Source organism: Neomonachus schauinslandi, chromosome X (assembly GCF_002201575.2).
Source record: "Neomonachus schauinslandi chromosome X, ASM220157v2, whole genome shotgun sequence".
In the NCBI taxonomy this organism is placed as follows: Eukaryota; Metazoa; Chordata; class Mammalia; order Carnivora; family Phocidae; genus Neomonachus; species Neomonachus schauinslandi.
This window is the reverse complement of record NC_058419.1, coordinates 5,991,664-6,011,870: the sequence shown is the minus strand read 5'-3', so window position 1 is coordinate 6,011,870 and position 20,207 is coordinate 5,991,664. Positions and strand designations below refer to the sequence as shown.

At 40.6% G+C, this 20,207-nt stretch overlaps 1 pseudogene; it reads left to right on the top strand.

Annotated features, from left to right (window-relative positions):
* The first annotated feature begins 382 nt into the window (after nucleotides 1–382).
* On the top strand, nucleotides 383–505 carry LOC123323529 (annotated as a pseudogene).
* The last annotated feature ends 19,702 nt before the right edge of the window (nucleotides 506–20,207 follow it).

The window sequence follows — 20,207 nt, the reverse complement described above, 5'->3', positions numbered from 1 at the left end:
GGAGCCTGCTTCTCCCTCTCCCTCTGCCTGCTGCTCCCCCTGCTTGTGCTCTCTCTCTCTGACAAATAAATAAATAACATCTTTTAAAAAAGATATAAAAATCGGGAGATTATATAATTGTGGTTTGTTCCTATACTTTTTATTTTGTTTCATTGATGTATTTATCTATGCTGTCCCCAGTAGCACACTGTCTTATTATAACTGTATAGTGGGTCTTGATACCTAGTTGTGTAATTCCTTCAGCTTTATTCTTTAAAGTTGCTTTGGCTATTCTTGGCCTTTTGCATTTCCATATAAATTTCAATATTGGCTTGTCAGTTTCCATAACAAACCTGCTACAGTTTTTATCTGGATTTCATTGACTCCATAAATCAAGGAGGAATTGACATATTAACAGTGTTCCCCATGGGGGCCCAGTGTACACTGGTTGCAAACAGTACCTTCCTTGATAGTGTATGCAGCCTGTTGATTGTATGGGTTGCCCTAAGAGACCCTGGAGACAGTCCTTTCCAGTGGACATTGATGTCTGACCTTATGATATCTCCAATCTAGGCTTCAGACAGGTATACAGGGCACCTTTGGAAAGCCCAGGGCACAGGGGCCAGGGTCCACATTGGCCAAGTCATCATGTCCATCAGTACCAAGCTGCAGAACAAGGAGCATGTGATTGAGGCCCAATGCAGGGCCAAGTTCAAGTTCCCTAGATCCACACTTCCAGGAAGTGGGGCTTTACTAAGTTTAATGTGGATGAATTTGAAGATATGGTGGCTGAAAAGTGGCTCATCCAAGATGGCTATGTGGTCAAATCGTGGCCACTTGGACAAATGGTGGGCTCTGCATTCCTGAGGACTCTGGCACTGCCTTCTCCCTATTCATGCCCACCAATAAATCCTACTTTCTGTCAAAAAAAAAAAACACCCCAGTATTAACAATATTGAGACTAACCTATAAACATAGTATATCCTTACCTTTATTTAGGTTTTCTTTAATTTCTCCCAATAATATTTTCTAATTTTCAGTGTAAAGATCTTACAGATCTTTTGTTAAATTTATTCTTAGGTATTTGATGGATTTTAGGTGGTATTGTAAATTTAAAAAAATTTTTTTACTTTACTTACTTGATCTATATAAATTGATTTTTACATTTTAACTTTATATCAACATTGTTAAATACACTTATTAGTTCAGATTATTTGTAGATTCTTTTGGATTTCTTATGTATACAATCATGTCTTGTGTAGATGATAGTTTTTATTTCTTCATTTCTACTCCTTTTGCCTTTTCTATGTTTTCCTTGCTTGATTACACCGTCTAGGACCTCCAGGACAGTATTAAATAGAAGTGTGGCTAGCAGATATCCTTGTCTTATTCCTGATCTAAGGGGAAATTTAAAAAATAATGATTTAAATAAAAAATTAATGATTTTTTTGCAGCTACTATTTATTCAGACTAAGAAAGTTGCCTTTTCTTCTAAGTTTGCTATGAGTTTTTTTAACATCAAGTGGGACTACAATTTATTAAATGCCTTTTCTGCATCTGTAATTTTCTAGCTTTTTCCTGGTAATATGCCAAATTACACTAATTGATTTTCCCATAAACCCCACTTCATTGAGATGTATTAATCATTGTTAAATATCACTGGATTAGACAAACATATATATAATTTTTTACAATTTTCATTTCTTTTTTAAGCCACTTCATTAAGTTATAGCTGACATGTTAAAAGCTGTACATATTTAATGTATATAACTTGATGAATTTGGGGATAAGTATAAACCATCACCACCATCAAGACCGTAGACATATCCATCACCTTCCAAAGTTCCTTCCTGCCCCCTTTATTATTATTATTATTATTATTATGTGATTTTCTTTTTTCTTTTTTTTTAAAGATTTTATTTATTTGACAGAGAGAGACACAGCGAGAGAGGGAACACAAGCAGGGGGAGTGGGAGAGGGAGAAGCAGGCTTCCCGCAGAGCAGGGAGCCCGACGCGGGGCTCGATCCCAGGACCCTGGGATCATGACCTGAGCCGAAGGCAGACGCTTAACAACTGAGCCACCCAGGCGCCCCTATTATTATGTGATTTTCATTTCTTGTCATTTTTTTCTAGTTTTGGTTATGCAAACTTCATAAAATATGATGGCAAATATCCCCTTTTTTTCTGATCTCTGGAAGTGTTTGTGTAAGATCAATGTTATTTCTTCTTTAAGTGTTTGAAAGAACTTACCAGTGAAGCCATTTAGGTCTGCAGTTTAACTTTGTTGGGAGTTTTTTTTTTTTTTTTTTTTTTTTTGAGGGGGAAGGCTTTTAATAACAAGTTTCATTACTTACACACATATAGGACTCTTCTTCTTGTGTCAGTTTTATGGAATTGTGTTTCTCAAGGAATTTGTCCACTTCTTCAAGGGCTGCTTCTGACCCATTCTTTCACTTTTCTTTTCTGGGTCTCCCAAGTACACTCTACCATTTCTCATATGTCTCTCATATGTCTCATTTCTATCCTTTTTGCTTCCCATTCTTCTTTCTAGATATTATCCATTGACCTGTCTTTTAGTTCACTAATCATGTTTTCAACTTTGCCCAATCTGCTGTTAAATCCCTCTGTTGAGGTCTTAGTTTTAGTTATTTTATTTTCTGTTCCAGTCTTTCCATTTGGCTTTTTATTATAGTTTTCAGTTCTCTGGTGAAATTTTCTCTCTTGCCATCTATTTTCTTGAGCCTATTCATCACAATTATTCCAGAGTCTCTCCGATAACTCCAGGATCACCTATGTTTTGTTTCTATCTTCTCTCTATTGCTCTTGGTCTTATTTATTTGCATGCCAGTAAATTTTGATTAAATGCCCAACATTATGTGTGAAAAATTATAAAGGCTCCATATCACGTTATCCTTCTCTGGAGAGGATTACCCCTCTCCTCTGGCAGGTAGCAGAGATTCAGATCACTTTATTTCAACTACAGACTTTGCTGATTCAAGGCTAGTTTGCAGTCTTTATATGTCCAGGTTTGCCTCTGGTTCACTTCCATTTCTAGGGGGTAGCCCTCTAGGAATTCCAAATAAAAATCAGGGTTGTTTGCTAGGGCTCCTTCTACTTGGCACTTTATAACCTCCTCTTTTTCTCTCCCCAGCACTGTGAGCCTGTCACAAACTTGCTCTGCTTTGCTGATGCTTTCTGCCTGACTTCTTAGCCTCATTCTCTGCACAACTTAAACTGTAAATACCTCTAGAAGAAAACCGGTTCCATGTGTTAGGTTCTATTTTGTGTCCTCCTATCTCTCTAGGATCTTGTTCCCTCAACAGTCACCTACCTTGGCAACTCCAAACTTTACTTTCATAGTCTTCCAAGCCCCATGAGGCAACCTAAAGCTGATCTGCTGGCTTGTCTCATGCCCTATGTCAAAAAGATCCTGAGGGAAAAATAGTGTGCAGAAAGTAAGGCTTACCTTAAAGAGCTTCTCTTCTTTCTGGATCTGGTCTCTCAAATCTTGGTTACCTCAGTAGTCCCCTGATTCCTTCACAAAAGATATTTTTTAAAGTCTGACTTTTCTAGTTTTCTTGTTAGAATATTGGTCTGCTAGAAGGCTATTCTATCACAGAAGTCTTCTGAACTCATGATTAAAATGTGTGTGTATGTATAATAATGTATTTCCCCTTATCTCTGTACATTGATCAAAAGGATATAAGAACAAAAACTCTCCAGTAGCAGTGAACACACCTAGTGCTCGGATCTTTGTTTCTATACATCATTTCCCACTAAGATGAATCAGGTTTCCTTAAAGAAATAGCTGATTTCAAGGAAAGTACAAGATGAGCCCAAGTATCTTGCTGGGCCAGAAATTAAGAAAAAAATCAGAGAATAATGGGAACATGTCGTAAGGACACAGAAGCCAAACTGAAGGGACACCCACTGGTTAAGCCTGGAACAATTTGAACATCAAAAACAATAATGATAGGGAAACAAAAGCAAAAATGAACTACTGGGACTTCATCAAGATAAAAAGCTTCTGCGCAGCAAAGGAAACAATCAATAAAACTAAAAGGTAACCTACTGAATGGGAGAAGATATTTGCAAATGACATATCCAGTAAAGGGTTGGTATTCAAAATATATAAAGAACTTACACAACTCAACACCCAAAAACCAAATAATCTAATTAAAAATGGGCAGAAGGCATGAACAGACAATTTTGCAAAGAAGATATCCAGATGGCCAACAGACACATGAAAAGATGGTCAACATTACTCATCATCAGGGAAATAAAAATCAAAACCATGAGATACCACCTCACACCTGTCAGAATGGCTAAAATTACCAACACAAGAATCAACAGGTGTTGGCAAGGATGCAGAGAAGGGGAACGCTCTTGCACTATTGGTAGGAATGCAAACTGGTGCGGCCACTCTGGAAAACGGTATGGACGTTCCTCAAAAAGTTAAAAATAGAACTACCTTACAATCCAGCAATTGCACTACTACATATTTACCCAAAGAATACAAAAAGACAGATTCAAAGGGGTACATGCACCCTGATGTTCATAGCAGCATTATAAATAGCCTAATTATGGAGAGAGCCCTAATGTTCATCGACTAATGAATGGATAAAGAGGACATGGTATAGATATACAATGGAATATTACTCAGCCGTCAAAAAGAATGAAATCTTGCCATTTGCAATGATGTGGATGGAGCCAGAGTATATTATGCTAAGCAAAATAGTTAGAGAAAGACAAATACCATGTGATTTCACTCATATGTGAAATTTAAGAAACAAAAAGATGAACATATGGGAAGGGGGGAAAAAGAGAGAGAGGGAAACAAACCTCTTAATGACAGAGAACAAACTGAGGGCTGATGGAGGGAGGTGAGTGGGGGATGGGCTAGATGGGTGATGAGCATTAAGGAGGACACTTGTTATTATGAGCACTGGGTGTTATATGTAAGTGATGAACCACTGAATTCTACTCCAGAAATCAATATTACACTGTATGTTAACTAACTAGAATTTAAAAATTTGAAGAAAAAAAATGAACACAACTTAAAAAAAATAAATAAAAATCTTAAAAAAAAATAGTAGAGCATGTGACTCTTGATCTTGGGGTCATGGGTTTGAGCCCCACATTGAGGGTAGAGATTACTTAAATAAACTTAAAAAATAATGATGGTCATAATGTATAATACATTGAGTTATGTAAAATCCATGAATCTATGGTGATATTTAAAATTAAAGGAGAAGAGAATAAAAGAAGAAAGCTCTGTTTTTGTTTTTATTTTTACAGAAGAATGTCAGCTATTAAATGTAAAAGGAATGGTTTAATTAGAAAATTGCTGTTTTGTAACCCTTGAAGGACTAATTGGTTGAGGTCAGGATTATCAGCTGATGCAAATATGACTGGGTAAAATGTTCTTGGGAACGAGTCTCAAATGATCGCTCCACAGATTACTTTTAATAAAGGGGAAAATGTGCTCTTATAATGGGAAAGTTCAGTAGCCACCACATTAACCAAGTGGTTAAGCCTGACAATGCCGGTAGTGGTTTGACTGAATACCTCCAGTATGATCCAGTGGGAAGTACACAATGTCATTTATGTGATATTTATGTGACAATTATGTGACGAGAACAATGTGATGTTCTTGCTGGAAATGTTTTACCTGAATTTCATCATGAGGAAACAGGCAATTCTATAATGTGGGGAATGATGAAGGACAACTGGCCTGGACTCTTTAAAGGATTTGATGTCATGAAGGACAGAAAGAGTCAGGGGGATTGTTCTGGATTGCAGGACACTAAAGAGACACAAGCCAAAGGCTCTGAGTCTTGAGTGGATCCTGGATTGGAAAAACAGAAGCCACGAAGGACATTTTGGGGACAATAGAAGAAACAATAGTGTAGACTGGATGCTGGATATCGAATTTATGGTGATTTTCCAGAGAGTGTGCTAATGTAGTTCAATAAGGGGATCTTATTCTTGGGAAATGGATACTGAAATATTTCATGGTGAAGTGTCATGATGAAAGTAGCCTACTTTTCTATGATTTGAAAAAAAGGAAGTGTGGGCATGTGGGTGTGTAGCCAGATGGACTGGGTGTAGCTAGATGTTAACAGTTGGTGAACATAGGTGGGTATTTTGGTGTTGAAAATGAGAAGGAAAAAATACCCTTGCCGCTTTTTAGTATTTTTTTCATCAAACATCCACAAGATGGCAGTAGAGGAACACTCTTAGAATATGTTTCTCGGCAGCCTTCTATAAGGTGACCTATTTTCTGATTTGAAAAGTAGGATGTGAAATCCAACAAAAGGATTGTTTTTGCTTTGTGAATACATTTATATGAAAAGTTATACAAAAGTATGAACACAAAATGCTATTTGGCTGTCTCATTCTATGGATTGCTTTTATTGAAATACCATTTTGTCAAATTTGGTCCAAAAACCTCTTAAATTGTATCTAAAAGGTTGTGTGCATGGGTACTTTTTCTGGTGAGAATATCCACAACTTTCACCATGTCTCAAAGTAGTCAGTTATCACCCCCCAAACTGAGAAGGTTGAGGGGTTCAAGAAAGTGACATTAGGTCAATGCCTTAACAACATCAGGGTTGGTAGTAGATTTTTTTTTTGTTATGTTAATCACCACACATTACATCATTAGTTTTTGATGTAGTGTCCCATGATTCATTGTTTGCATATAACACCCAGTGCTCCATTCAATACATGCCCTCTTTAATACCCATCACCAGGCTAACCCATCCCCCCACCCTCCTCCCCTCTAGAACCCTCAGTTTGTTTCTCAGAGTCCATAGTCTCATGGTTCGTCTCCCCCTCCGATTTCCCCCCCTTCATTCTTCCCCTCCTGCTATCTTCTTCTTTTTTCTATTTTAACATATAATGTATTATGTGTTTCAGAGGTACAGATCTGTGATTCAATAGTCTTACACAATTCACAGCGCTCACCATAGCACACACCCTCCCCAATGTCTATCACCCAGCCACCCCATCCCTCCCACCCCCCACCACTCCAGCAAGGGTTGGTAGTAGTTTAAGCCATTTTCCTTTAATAAGTTCTCTGAAAGTGTTTGAGTTTAGTGCAGTGCCCTGGCAATGAGTATTTGTTAAGTGGAGTGATGTAGGAATTGATGGATGTAGATGGGTGGGAGTGAGAAGACCTAGGTGTGAATGTGATGTAACGTGTCCCTCCTCCCTACCCTACTCCCCAAACCCACACACCGAGGTCAAATGTATTTAGCAAAATATTTTTGGTCACATAAAACAATTCCCTACCAAATAGAATCAGTTGTTTGCATCTGTTTATTGTTTTACTTCCCAAAGAAAAATAGTTTATTGGTCAGCAGAGATGCTAGCCATATAAAGCTTTCTCTTTAGAAACACTTATCCAAGGAGGTCATTTTTTTTTTTTTCATGGTGACATGGGCCAAGCTTCCACTGTCTTGTGCGTGTCACCTCTGCCTGTTGGTTTCCTCCAAGTGTTCCTGGTTTGGATCAGGACTAGGTTTCTACAAATTGCAATATGAGCAGCTTGCAGGGTGAGAGCCAAACCACCTAACATTCCTCTCTTTTTGATTCACTAACCAAAGAGCAGGCTTTGTTTTCTGTGGAATTGAAAACAACCTGGCAGATAGCTGTCTTAAAAACTTGTATATTGACTTGATTGCAAAAGAAAATCCCTGCTAAGTGCCTTGATCTGGCTATCGAGGTGGTATGGACTTTTTTAAAAGGCTCACGTATTAGAATCAACCAAGGGAAAGTAAAATGCCCATTTAAGATGTGTTGGCAGTGTGTAGTTGGTTTAAAGTGTCATTTACTGAATTCTTATCATTTTTTTTTGCTCTTTCAACTTCATTAGTGTTAGAAAATTCCTTATTGAAGATGATGAGCTACCAGTAGTTAGCAATGTGACTGCAAGTGAGAGACTAAGCAGTAAAATAGGCATGTCTTTAAAAAACACACTCTTAACTTCTCCCCCTGCATTTTCAAGGATTGTTTTTTATGAGAATGTAGTCTGAATAAATAATGATATAAGGGGAGCATATGTTGGCACAATCCTCTGAGACCTTCATATGCTGAATGTAATTGTTGCTCAATATAATCAGTTCTGTCATTCATCTTGAACAGACCAAAACCAAAGAATGCCAATTAATTAACTTATAAATTATATCCTTTCTACATTCGAAGCTGTTTGCAATATTAAAAGACCTGAAATGGAACAATAAAAATAAATGTATAAATTAAAAAAAGACAAACTGTTTAGAAGAAATGAGATAACCATTTAGAAGGAATGAGATAACTGTACCAGCAATATGGAATGGCTTCTCTACTGCAGAGAGCAGAGTTCAGCTCTGAGCTTTCTGGTTCCTAAGCAAAAAAGACAAGTAGGTCGGCTCTGTTGTTTGTATTTGTGTTTGTATTTATACTAAAGGAAATTATACTAAAGAAATTTATTGTATGGTGTCTTGTATAAGCAACACTGAGTGACATATTGGACAATGATTTTCATTATATTGTTTACAAAAGACCAGAAACCTCTGACTGAATATTTTCTCCATTTACGCTCAATAGAATCACAGACAAAATATCAGATCACAACTCAATCACTGAAGAAATGTCTTTGGGGAAACTGATGGAACATAGTCCAGGAACGTATTTTCCTGATGATCCAAACAAATTGTTTTCAAATCTGGCTGCATATCAGAATCAACTGAGGAGTTTTAGAAATTCAGATTCCATGGTCTACCATGCATCTTCAGAGATTCTCATTCTGAAGGTCTGGTGTTGGACCCAAGAGCCTATAGTTATGGATTTTCTGTGCATACACTGATGCAAATCCTGGTTTGGGAACCATTGATCCATGATACACAATAAGCACAGCGTGTTTCCTGTAGCATCTATTTTATTCGAAGGCAAAAAATTAAAAATATTTTCCTATTAAAACAAGCAGATGAATTATGAATAAGAATTCAAATTTTGCATTCATTTCTAAAATAAAACATGCGCCTTAGACATTTAATGCATGTGAGGGTTCATTTGGGGCTGTATTCCCAGACCCTGAGGAGATAGAGTTCATGCCTCACTACTATTAAAGTATTTTGATGGAACGGTTTTTAAAGCATCTAGGGAATTGTATCAGTCAGGGTTCAGTGCTTATAAAATCCTTGGAAGGACTGGAAGACTGGGGATCAGGAGGCAGCACTGTAACTGGGACCCAGAGGCTAGGAAGTTGCTGCTCCAGCCCCTGCCAACAGCGCTGTTGCCTCCACTCCCTCTCTCGCTGACACTCGACCAGCAGTGACAACAGCAGCAGGAAGATGGCCTCGGTCTCTCTTCCACCCTCCAAGGTTTGGAAGTGCAAGTGCATCTCCTTGGCTGTATGGAATTCACATCCAGAGTTGTAGCTGGAAGAGAGCCTGGGAAATTGACTTTTCAGTTTTTCCATCCCTGTGGTTTATCGGCAGGTGCATGGAAGAAGGCAGGAATGGATCCCGTCAAGGGATGCTGTCAAACACACTCATGAGTCAAAAGTGCTAACCAGCTGGATCTAACTGGCTAGGGAAGGGCCCGAGATTCCCAAAAATGGAGATATTGCCAGCCACTTGTAAAGCTGAGTGAGATAGTCTTTCTAGACACAGGCTAAAATGGAAATTAATTTTTTCCCTTTTATGGAAGACATTCTATAGATGACTCTGTCCCCTAAATGACGTTTGTTACTGGCACTGGCATCTGAGACAAATATCTTCAGCCGAGAATTTATGAATCACATTTTTTCCCCAAATACTAAGTTGCTTATGAGAACCCTTTTCTAAGAATGTATGTGATTGGGGCGCCTGGGTGGCTCAGTCGGTTAAGCGTCTGCCTTCAGCTCGGGTCATGATCCCGGGGTCCTGGGATCGAGCCCCACGTCCAGCTCCCTGCTCAGCGGAGAGCCTGCTTCTCCCTCTCCCTCTGCCTGCCACTCTGCCTACTTGTGCTCTCTATCTCTCTGTCAAATAAATAAATAAAATCTTTAAAAATAAAAAAAAAAGAATGTATGTGATTGAATCTGGGTTATATGAGAACTCCTATCCCATTATTTTGCTTGGTGTCTGTGCGTGCATGCACTTTCTGGAAGGCTTTACTGAGCTAGGAGATAGGCTGGCAATTGCCCTGATTGTCCAGACATGGGTTATCCAAGGCTGACTTTAGCCTGCCTGTATTTGTGTTGGCTTTATTATTTTTATTTTTTTATTTTTATTAAGATTTCATTTATTTGAGAGAGAGAGAATGAGAGACAGAGAGCATGAGAGGGGGAGGGTCAGAGGGAGAAGCAGACTCCCCGCCGAGCAGGGAGCCCGATGCGGGACTCGATCCCGGGACTCCAGGATCATGACCTGAGCCGAAGGCAGTCGCTTAACCAACTGAGCCACCCAGGCGCCCTTGTGTTGGCTTTATATCAGAAGGGACACTCTCTGAAAGGATCACTGTATTTATTATTACAATAAATATTTATTGAGCACTTGTTCTCTGCCTAACATTCTGCTAAGTGCTTGACATATATTATTTCTCTAATCCTTATCACTCCTTGAGGTATGTGTTACTACCCTCATTTTACAGATGAGGAAACAGGCACAAAGAGGTTAAGTAACTTTCCAAATTGACGGAGCTGGTAAATGGTAGAGCCAAAATTGGAACTCAGGTGTCTGATGCCACAGCATCACTGCCTTATATGACATTGAAGAGAACTGCTGATATCTCTTTTTTATTTTACTCTTATTATCCCCTCAGTCCCTCTCTTTTCGGCCCAATGTATGGCCAGACTCAGAGCTGCAATAATGAGGGTGATAATGCGTTTAGGAGGGGAAGGGAATGTTGTTAGTATGAGCTAAGATACCCACCCAAAGATTCGGGTGTGTGGTTTTTATTCTGTTTATGGAATAATCGACCAAAAGTGTGTGGTTTTTATTCTGTTTATGGAATAATCAATTGTTCCAGAGCAGACATAATACAAGAGTCCTCTTATTTTCCCTCCTTTTCATGCTATTTGCAGCATACAATAGTACCTTCTGTGTATCCCTATAATGCTTAGCATTTAGATAGTGGAATATATTGGAAAAAATAAGAAGAAGGTAGAGAATTAACATGCATCTGTCCATTGTCTTGTCTGAACAAATTCTGAGTAAAAGAGGACGTTTCTCTCAGAAAACCATGAGTATTGAGTAATGGGAATTTGTTGCTTGTCCTTGGAGTGATGGCAGCAGAATTGGAGTGATTTCTGCTTATTCTTTAACTTGCTATCCCATAATTTCACCATTCCACTTTTGTGTGTGGCACAGGACCATACATAGTCAAAGTGAGGGGGCAGACAACAATTTCTATCCAGTATAAAATACCCAGCTCAGCGTCTGCCTTCGGCTCGGGTTGTGATCTCAGGGTCCTGGGATCAAGCCCCAAATCGGGCTCCCTGCTCAGCGGCGAGTCTGCTTCTCCCTCTGCCTCTGTGATCCCTCTCCCTCTGTGATTGCTTTCACTCTCTCAAATACATAAAATCTTTAAAAAATAAATAAAGAAAATAAAATACCCAGCTCAATAATAAATAAGTACAGTTTCCCTTATCCCACAGGCATCTGGTACAGTGTTTCTCAAATAAGACACCATGTATACTTTGGGAGAGACTGTTCTTCATTGGGAAGGGCTGTAAGCAGGTCGTTTAGGGTCTCTGACTTCAGGGCACTAAGTGCCAAGTAGCCCTGATGCCATCCTGGGGCCAGGGCTCTGCCTCCTCCATGGTGTGACTCAGAATAGGGAATGCTGATTTTCTGTGGGACATTTCTCCAGGGAAAACTGTCTGAATCACAGAGAATTCATTTGCTCAAAGTGGAATCACCAGATAAAATACAGGATGCCCAGCTAATTGTTAATTTCAGATACACAATGAATAATTTTTTATATAAGTAGATCCCCTAAATTTAACTGAGTGCCCTGGAGTTTTATTTGCAGAATCTGGCAAATAACCAGGCAACCCCAACCCAAGGTCAGTTGCAGATCTGTGACTCAGGAAGTAGTAGATCTGTGACTTGAAGGCAGGCCTGTTTTTTTGGTTTTTTTGTTTTTTTTGTTTTTTCAGTGTAATCTCTACACCCAGTGTGGGCATGTTTTCCACCGCTCTGTATTGCCTTCCACCTTTGTTGAACAGCTTTCACGTGCAAAACCATGCCCTGCAGGATGTAAAGATGGGGTTATGATTCCTGCCTTTAAATTATTTGGCTTCTCCATAATGAGAGAAGAGAGTTGGGAAGACCTGTGTATTAGAGCTATCACCTTGAGGACTTACTATGTGATAAAGCTGCAATCGTTTACATTCTAGAAGAATTTTGAAAGTTTAAACAAGGAACTTATTTTATGCCTTCCTCTGATGAGTCTTTTGTAGAAACATTCAGGTTATTTTATGGAGTGAATATTTATAGAAGTAGCACCATGGGAGGGCCTTTCTGGGAGTGACTTCCTCGTCTTCTTTGGTTCAGGGGGTAGCTGATTAGGAGGCTGGACTATCGTTACTGGGTTTCACATGTTGGGCAGGATAGTGCTCCAGATAAGAATACCACCCATCCAAGTAGCTTTCTCAAGCTAACCAAGTCTTTGCCAAAAACTCTCAGGATTCCAAAAGCTGAAGAAGCACTTTTTAACATTTCCCCCTTTATCTTCCCATTTGCCTTTATTAATGAGGCTGTGTATATGAAAGCGCTTTGCAAACTGGAAAAGATATTTACATGAAATAACTATGAAACACTATTTTGAGATCTGTGTTTTAAATGTGAAGGAATAGACATCAGAAAACAGGTAAGTAGATGGTAACATCCTGCACAAATGTTTTTGTAATTTGCTTTATTCACTCAACATTGTTTGTGAGATTTGTGTCAATACATGTAGATCTAGCCCATTAATTTTTATTTATTTATTTATTTATTTATTTATTTATTTATTTATTTATTTATTTATTCTTATGTTAATCCCCATACATTACATCATTAGTTTTAGATGAAGTGTTCCATGATTCATTGTTTGTGCATAACACCCAGTGCTCCATGCAGAATGTGCCCTCCTCAATACCCACCACCAGGCTAACCCATCCTCCCACCCCCCTCCCCTCTAGAACCCTCAGTTTGTTTTTCAGAGTCCATCGTCTCTCATGGTTCGTCTACCCCTCCGATTTCCCCCGCTTCATTCTTCCCCTCCCGCTACCTTCTTCTTCTTCTTTTTTTTTTTTCTTAACATATATTGCATTATTTGTTTCAGAGGTACAGATCTGAGATTCAACAGTCTTGCACAATTCACAGCGCTTACCAGAGCACATACCCTCCCCAGTGTCTATCACCCAGTCACCCCATCCCTCCCACCCCACCCCCCACTCCAGCAACCCTCAGTTTGTTTCCTGCAATTAAGAATTCCTCATATCAGTGAGATCATATGATACATGTCTTTCTCTGTTTGACTTATTTCACTCAACATAATACCCTCCAGTTCCATCCACGTCGTTGCAAATGGCAAGATCTCATTCCTTTTGATGGCTGCATAATATTCCATTGTATATATATACCACTTCTTCTTTATCCATTCATCTGTCGATGGACAGCTTGGCTCTTTCCACAGTTTGGCTATTGTGGACATTGCTGCTATAAACATCGGGGTGCATGTACCCTTTCGGATCCCTACTTTTGTATCTTTGGGGTAAATACCCAGTAGTGCAATTGCTGGATCATATGGTAGCTCTATTTTCAACTTTTTGAGGAACCTCCATACTGTTTTCCAGAGTGGCTGCACCAGCTTGCATTCCCACCAACAGTGTAGGAGGGTTCCCCTTTCTCCGCATCCCCGCCAACATCTGTCGTTTCCGGACTTCTTAATTTTAGCCATTCTGACTGGTGTGAGGTGGTATCTCATTGAGGTTTTGATTAGGATTTCCCTGATGCCGAGCGATATTGAGCACTTTTTCGTGTGTCTGTTGGCCATTTGGATGTCTTCTTTGGAAAAATGTCTGTTCATGTCTTCTGCCCATTTCTTGATTGGATTCTTTGTTCTTTGGGTGTTGAGTTTGATGAGTTCTTTATAGATTTTGGATACTAGCCCTTTATCTGATATGTCATTTGCAAATATCTTCTCCCATTCTGTCGGTTGTCTTTTGGTTTTGTTGACTGTTTCCTTTGCTTTGCAAAAGCTTTTTATCTTGACGAAGTCCCAATAGTTCATTTTTGCCCTTGCTTCCCTTGCCTTTGGCGATGTTTCTAGGAAGAAGTTGCTTCGGCTGAGGTCAAAGAGGTTGCTGCCTGTGTTCTCCTTTAGGATTTTGATGGACTCCTGTCTCACACTGAGGTCTTTCAACCATTTGGAGTCTATTTTTGTGTGTGGTGTAAGGAAATGGTCCAGTTTCATTCTTCTGCATGTTAGCCCATTAATTTTAACTGTAGTATAGTATTCCACTGTATGCATAAAACACAGTTTTACTTATCTGTTCCCCTACTGATGGACAATTAGGTCGTGTTCTTTTTTGCTATTGCAAATAGTACTACAATGAATATACTATAACGTACATGTCTCCTTGTGTGCACGCATGAAAGTTTTCCTAGGATTGAAGCCTAGAAGTGGTCAGTTTGATGCTAGCAAATTAAAAATCACCCAGAACAATATTATATTTTGCTTATGAATGCATACATATAGAGACCAGAATAAGAACATTCATGGGGATACTTACCATCTGACCTGTTACTTCAACAAACTGAAGACAAGCAATTTCATATGGGTTAATAAAAGACATGAACTGAGGAAAAAAAGAGAAAGAACATTCATGGGAAATATACACACCAACTTCAAGAGAGGGGTTACTCTGGAAAAGGAAAAGGAGGGAAGATATGGGAGGGGTTTGAAGCTTGATCTATAACATTGTATAGCTTAAACAGAAAATTCAGAAGCATATATGACAAAACGTTAACTTCTGTTAAATCTGGGTGCTGAGTACATGAGTGATGTTACTTTTTGGATAATATGAATATTTTATAAATGATAATGAAAAATATTAAGTTATAAAACTGAAATGATAAGTTGAAGGAATTCAGGAGGTCATCCTCTGTATCTGACCACTAGCTCACACTCTGATAAAAATAGAAGAGTATAGAATTCTCCTTCCCTTTAGCCCAGCACAGAGTCACCTCCTGACACGCCAGACTCCCAGAAACAGGGGCACGCTTGTTCAAACTGAAGCAAAATATACCAAAATAAAAAAGGGTGTGCAGAGAATTCCTAAACAAATCCCTGTTCAGTCACATTTCATGCCCTGTGATGGAACTGAGGATCCAGCCAAAGATCTTCTGAGATGAGTGGTTTAAAATGGAGGCATGGCATTTCTACAGCTGAAAGGGCTGGATTTTTCCATTGGCAGTTTCTTACAATTGTAGTGACAAATCACACGGGGGAGCTCTGGGCCAAGGGAACCAGAAGAGGGTGCTGAGAGAGGAAGGATATTTTGCCCTAGAAACAGACGCAGGCACTGTCCAAAAGCCCTAACTACCTTTCTTAGGCCACTTGCTTCCTGAGCAAGGGGGAAGGCTCTCTTGCAATTGCACAGCTAATTTGAAAATCAAAGGGCAATAGGAATATTTTACCATTTCCTCAATTCCTCAATCCCAAATCCAAACCAAATCAAAACAATAGGTAACTAGGGCCCAAATGCTACATTTTAAGAAAAGACATTTTCCTTCCTAATTAAATACAAGGCTATGTCAGTATTTGACGTTACTGGCCAGGAGTTGTAGGGTGAATTACTGAATTCTGGCACATAGATATTTGATTAAGAAACATAATAATGTTAAGAGACAAGAATAGAAACCCAAAGACTCTATAAGCCAGGAACAAAAATCACGTTGACGCCTAATCAGGAAGTTATTTAATATTAATCAGCATTCATTAATTAATGTAATCTAGCAAACCGGGGTGTAGGTTATTAGGGGTTGCTGGCCAGAGCCTAGTCAATGCAGAAGCCATTTTACTTTAGATAAAACCACATTCATGTGGAAATTTTCTGCTTTATATTTAACTGCCACATAAATTCATCCCCCATTACATTTCGCAGATCAGATTAATCTACCAATATTAATAACAGAAGTGAAATTTAAAAAGAGATCCCAACCAGTCATCCAAACTACTTAACCAGCACAGAATTAAGAAGGAGCTCTGTGTTTTCCTTTCCCCAGACCCCACACACAGCAGAGGGCTTTGTCCCGGTTGCAAATCTGACCACATAGGAGAAATGTGCTAAAGTGGCTTTTGTGCATGCAGTGGCCTCATCGGGACTGGCTGCTGCTGGGCTTCGTCGCCAGCAACTGCTACTGAACATTTGCCACCTTCACTGCTGCTGCCGAGACTCAGGATTAGATGCAGGGAAGCCAGCAGCCCTCACAACTTCATCTGCTGGTGCGGCAGGAGCCAAGCAGCATGGCAGGGGGAGAAACCTTAGAAATCATCGATTTGAAGACCCTGTCTCGAACTGGCGAGTCATAAGGGGAAGGGAGTAAATGGGACTCAAAGTCAAAGGGCCCGTGATAGCTCTTCAGAGAGAGAGAGAGAGAGAGAGAGAGAGCAAGCTTTGGGAGCCGGTTGGGTAGAGAGGGACACTCTTCTGATGGGGAGAGTGTGGGAGGTAGACAAGGTTTTGTTACCATGGTGCAAGGGGTCTCTACTGGGTACCATGGGCCAGGTATTTCTGTGTTGTGGGGGGACTGTCCTGTGCTCTGTAGGGTGCTTAGCAGCATCCCTGGTCCTTCGCCACTAGATGCCACCTGCTCCCTCACTCCATCAGATCAGACAACAAAAATGTCTCCAGACATTGCCCAGTGTCCCCCCTGGGGGGTGGGCTTGAGAAGCATTGGCGTAACACACGGTGGCCTCTTCGGCCATCTGCATTGTGGATTTTGGTGCTGCACAAGCAGCACCTCCATTATGAGTTGAATTGTGCCTCCCCCAAAAAGATATGTTGAAATCCTAACCCTCCATACCTCAGTGTGTGACCTTATTTGGAAATAGGGTTCTGCAAATGAAAATAGGTAAGACAAGGTCATATTGGTGTAGGGTGGGCCCTGATCCATGACTGATGTCCTTATAAGAAGACAGGGATGCACACAGGGAGAAGGGCATGCGAAGATGCAGGCAGAGACTGCAGTGAACACGAGGACTGCCGGCAACATCAGAAGTTAAGGGAAAGGCATGCTAAGAGAAAGCGCCCTGCTGACACCTTGATCTTGGATTTCTAGCCTCCAAAACAGCAAGACAATAAATTTCTCTTGTTTAAGCCACCTGGTTTGTGGTACCCTTTTATGGCAGCTCTAGCAAACACATACAACATCCCTGCTAAAGTGGGTCTGTTAATGAAGTTGCATTGCACGGAGGATGTTTCCAGGCAGGATGTCAGAGGCCTGCTAGCTCTCTCCAGGCCTGCGTCTGTTTTCTTGTGCTGTGTCTGATCCTCTCCTTTATCCCTCTCCTGCATCTTCCTCTCCAATTATTTCACCCAGAAACAAAACTCACAAGAGTATTATGCTAAGTGAAATACGTCAGTCGGAGAAAGACAAATACCATATGATTTCACTCATTTGTGGAATTTAAGAAACAAAACAAATGAGCAAAGGGAGGAGAAAAGAGAGAAGCAAATCAAGAAACAGACTCCTAACTATAGAGAACAAACTCATGGTTGATGGAGGGAGGTGGGGGGGGGGAATGGGTTAACCATGTGACAGGGATTAAGGACGGCACTTGTGATGAGCATTGGGTGTTGTATAGAAGTGATGATCCATTGAATTCTATACCTGAAACTAATATTGCACTCTATTTAACTAGCTGGAATTTAAATAAAAAATCTGGGGGAAAAAAACCCCTCACAAGCCGTAGCGTAAGCATTTTTCTTCTTTCCCTGACAACCGGCATTCATCCATGAGAAATTCTAATCCAACCAGCCTTTCGTGCTTGTGGTCAAACAGTAGCAAAATTAGTTAGGATCTCCAGCTCCTGGCACCTCTTCTTTCAGCTCTCCTTCCTGAAAACTGTGGCTCAGTGTAAAAATGGTCTTCCAGTGAGGTTGTGCTTAAGAGATACAAGGAGATGACTCAAAGGGAATTGGTGGGGGCTGTTGACAGTTTCGGTTTTCTTTCTTTGAAAATTTTAAGGCTGGGGTCCTTGGCGTGTTCAGAACTACCCAACCCTTGGCTTCAGGGTCTCCCCTGGGGTTGAAGTCCTCTGCAGCTTGCAGTCCCAAGTCCAGGGACGGTGGCCAGACGAAAGGGGGAAGCCAGGTTGGAATGCGGTGGGCCCTACCCCCACCTGGCCTGTGGCCTCTTCATTTAGCTCTTACTCTGCCTTGGCAGGGCCAGCTGGTCACACAGAAAAATCTGCTGTTTCAAAGTAGAATAGAAGTGTCAGTGAGAGTAATTATGTGGAACAAAGTTTTACTTTTTTTTCTCAAAAATTTGGGTGTGGGGACACATGATCACAGCTCCCATTTCATGTGTGCTTTTGATGTGCCAGGTGCTTTACAGACTGGCCTCGTGGAATTTTGATGTCTCCCCTTGGGAACTGGAGATTATTAGACCTGTTTTCACACGATGTAACTGAGCCTCAGAGAGGTAAAAGGGTTTGCTCTCACTTTGTATGACTGCCAGGAGTAGAGACCAATTTGAACCCAGTTTGGCAAGAGAAGGACTCTTTTCGTGTCACCACACTGGTCCTTGATCGCTAGCCCTGGCCTCTCCTGCAAGGTCTGGAGGGCTTTACGGTGTGGATAAGTGAAGCTGTCTGGAGAATCTGCAGAAAAATGGCCCCCTAAAGGTCCATGTCCTAACCCCCAGAACCTGTGAATATGGTACCTTACATGGTGTTGAGGATCAAATTGTGTCCCCCCCAGAAGCTATGTTGATGTCCTCATCCCAAATACCTCAGAATGTGACCTTATTTGGGAACGGGGTCATTGTAGATGTATCTAAGATGAAGTCATACTGGAGCACAGAAGGCCCTGAACCCAATATGACTGGTGTCCTTACATAAAGAGGGAAATGTGGACACAGGGACATACAGAACAGAGAATGCCATGTGACAATGGAGGCAGATATTGAGATACTGCTGCTGTGAGCCAAGGAACGCCTGTGACTACCAGAAGAGGCAAGGAAGGATCTTCCTCTGGAACCTTTGGAGGGAGCGTGCCTGATGACACCTTGATTTCGGTCTTCCAGCCTCCAGACCGGGAGAGAGTACATTTCTATTGTTTGAAGCCACCCAGTTTGTGGTACTTTGTTATGGCAGCTCCAGAAAACTAATAACATATTGAAAAGGGACTTTGCTGGTGTGATTAAGAGTACAAACTTTGAGGGGCGCCCGGGTGGCTCAGTTGGTTAAGCATATGCCTTCGGCTCAGGTCATGATCCCAGGGTCCTGGGAGCGAGCCCCGCGTCGGGCTCCTTGCTCAGTGGGGAGTCTGCTTCTCCCTCTCCCTCTGCACCTCCCCTTCTCATGTTCTGTCTCTCTCTTTCTCAAATAAATAAATAAATAATTTTTTTTTAAAAAGGAGTACAAACCTTGAGATGGGGAGATCTTCCTGATTTATTGGGGTGGGCCCAATATAATCACAAGGGTCCTTGTAGGAGGGAGGCAGGAGGGTCAGAAGCAGAGAGATTTAATGATATTCTGCTGCTGCCTTTGAAGATGGAGGAAGGAGCCATAGGCCAAGGAATATGGGTGGCTTCTAGAAGCTGGAAAAGGCAAGGAAATGGAGCCCCTTGATTTGAGCCCACCGAGACCCATTTTGGACTTCTGACTTCCAGAACTATGAGATAATACTTTTGTATGGCTTTAAACCACTAAGTTTGTGGTAATTTGTTACAGCAGCCATAAGTGATGAATACACTGGAAAACCTGGCAGCCTTGCCTCTGGCCAGCATCCGGCCTTCAGCCCCCAGCTGCTTTCTTGGACACCAGGGTTAGAATAAGGACCTGCACGATTTCACTCACATGGCTCTGGGTCTATTCTATGAAAAGGAACAAAATATATTTATAAAGCAGATGTTTCTCCAGACACTGACAATAATATCTAAAAATATGAAAAAAGAAAGGATAGTACAAGATGAATGAAAAGAAATGTGTAATTGATAATAACACCTAATAAGTGTAGAGAACTTTACATTTTGAAAAA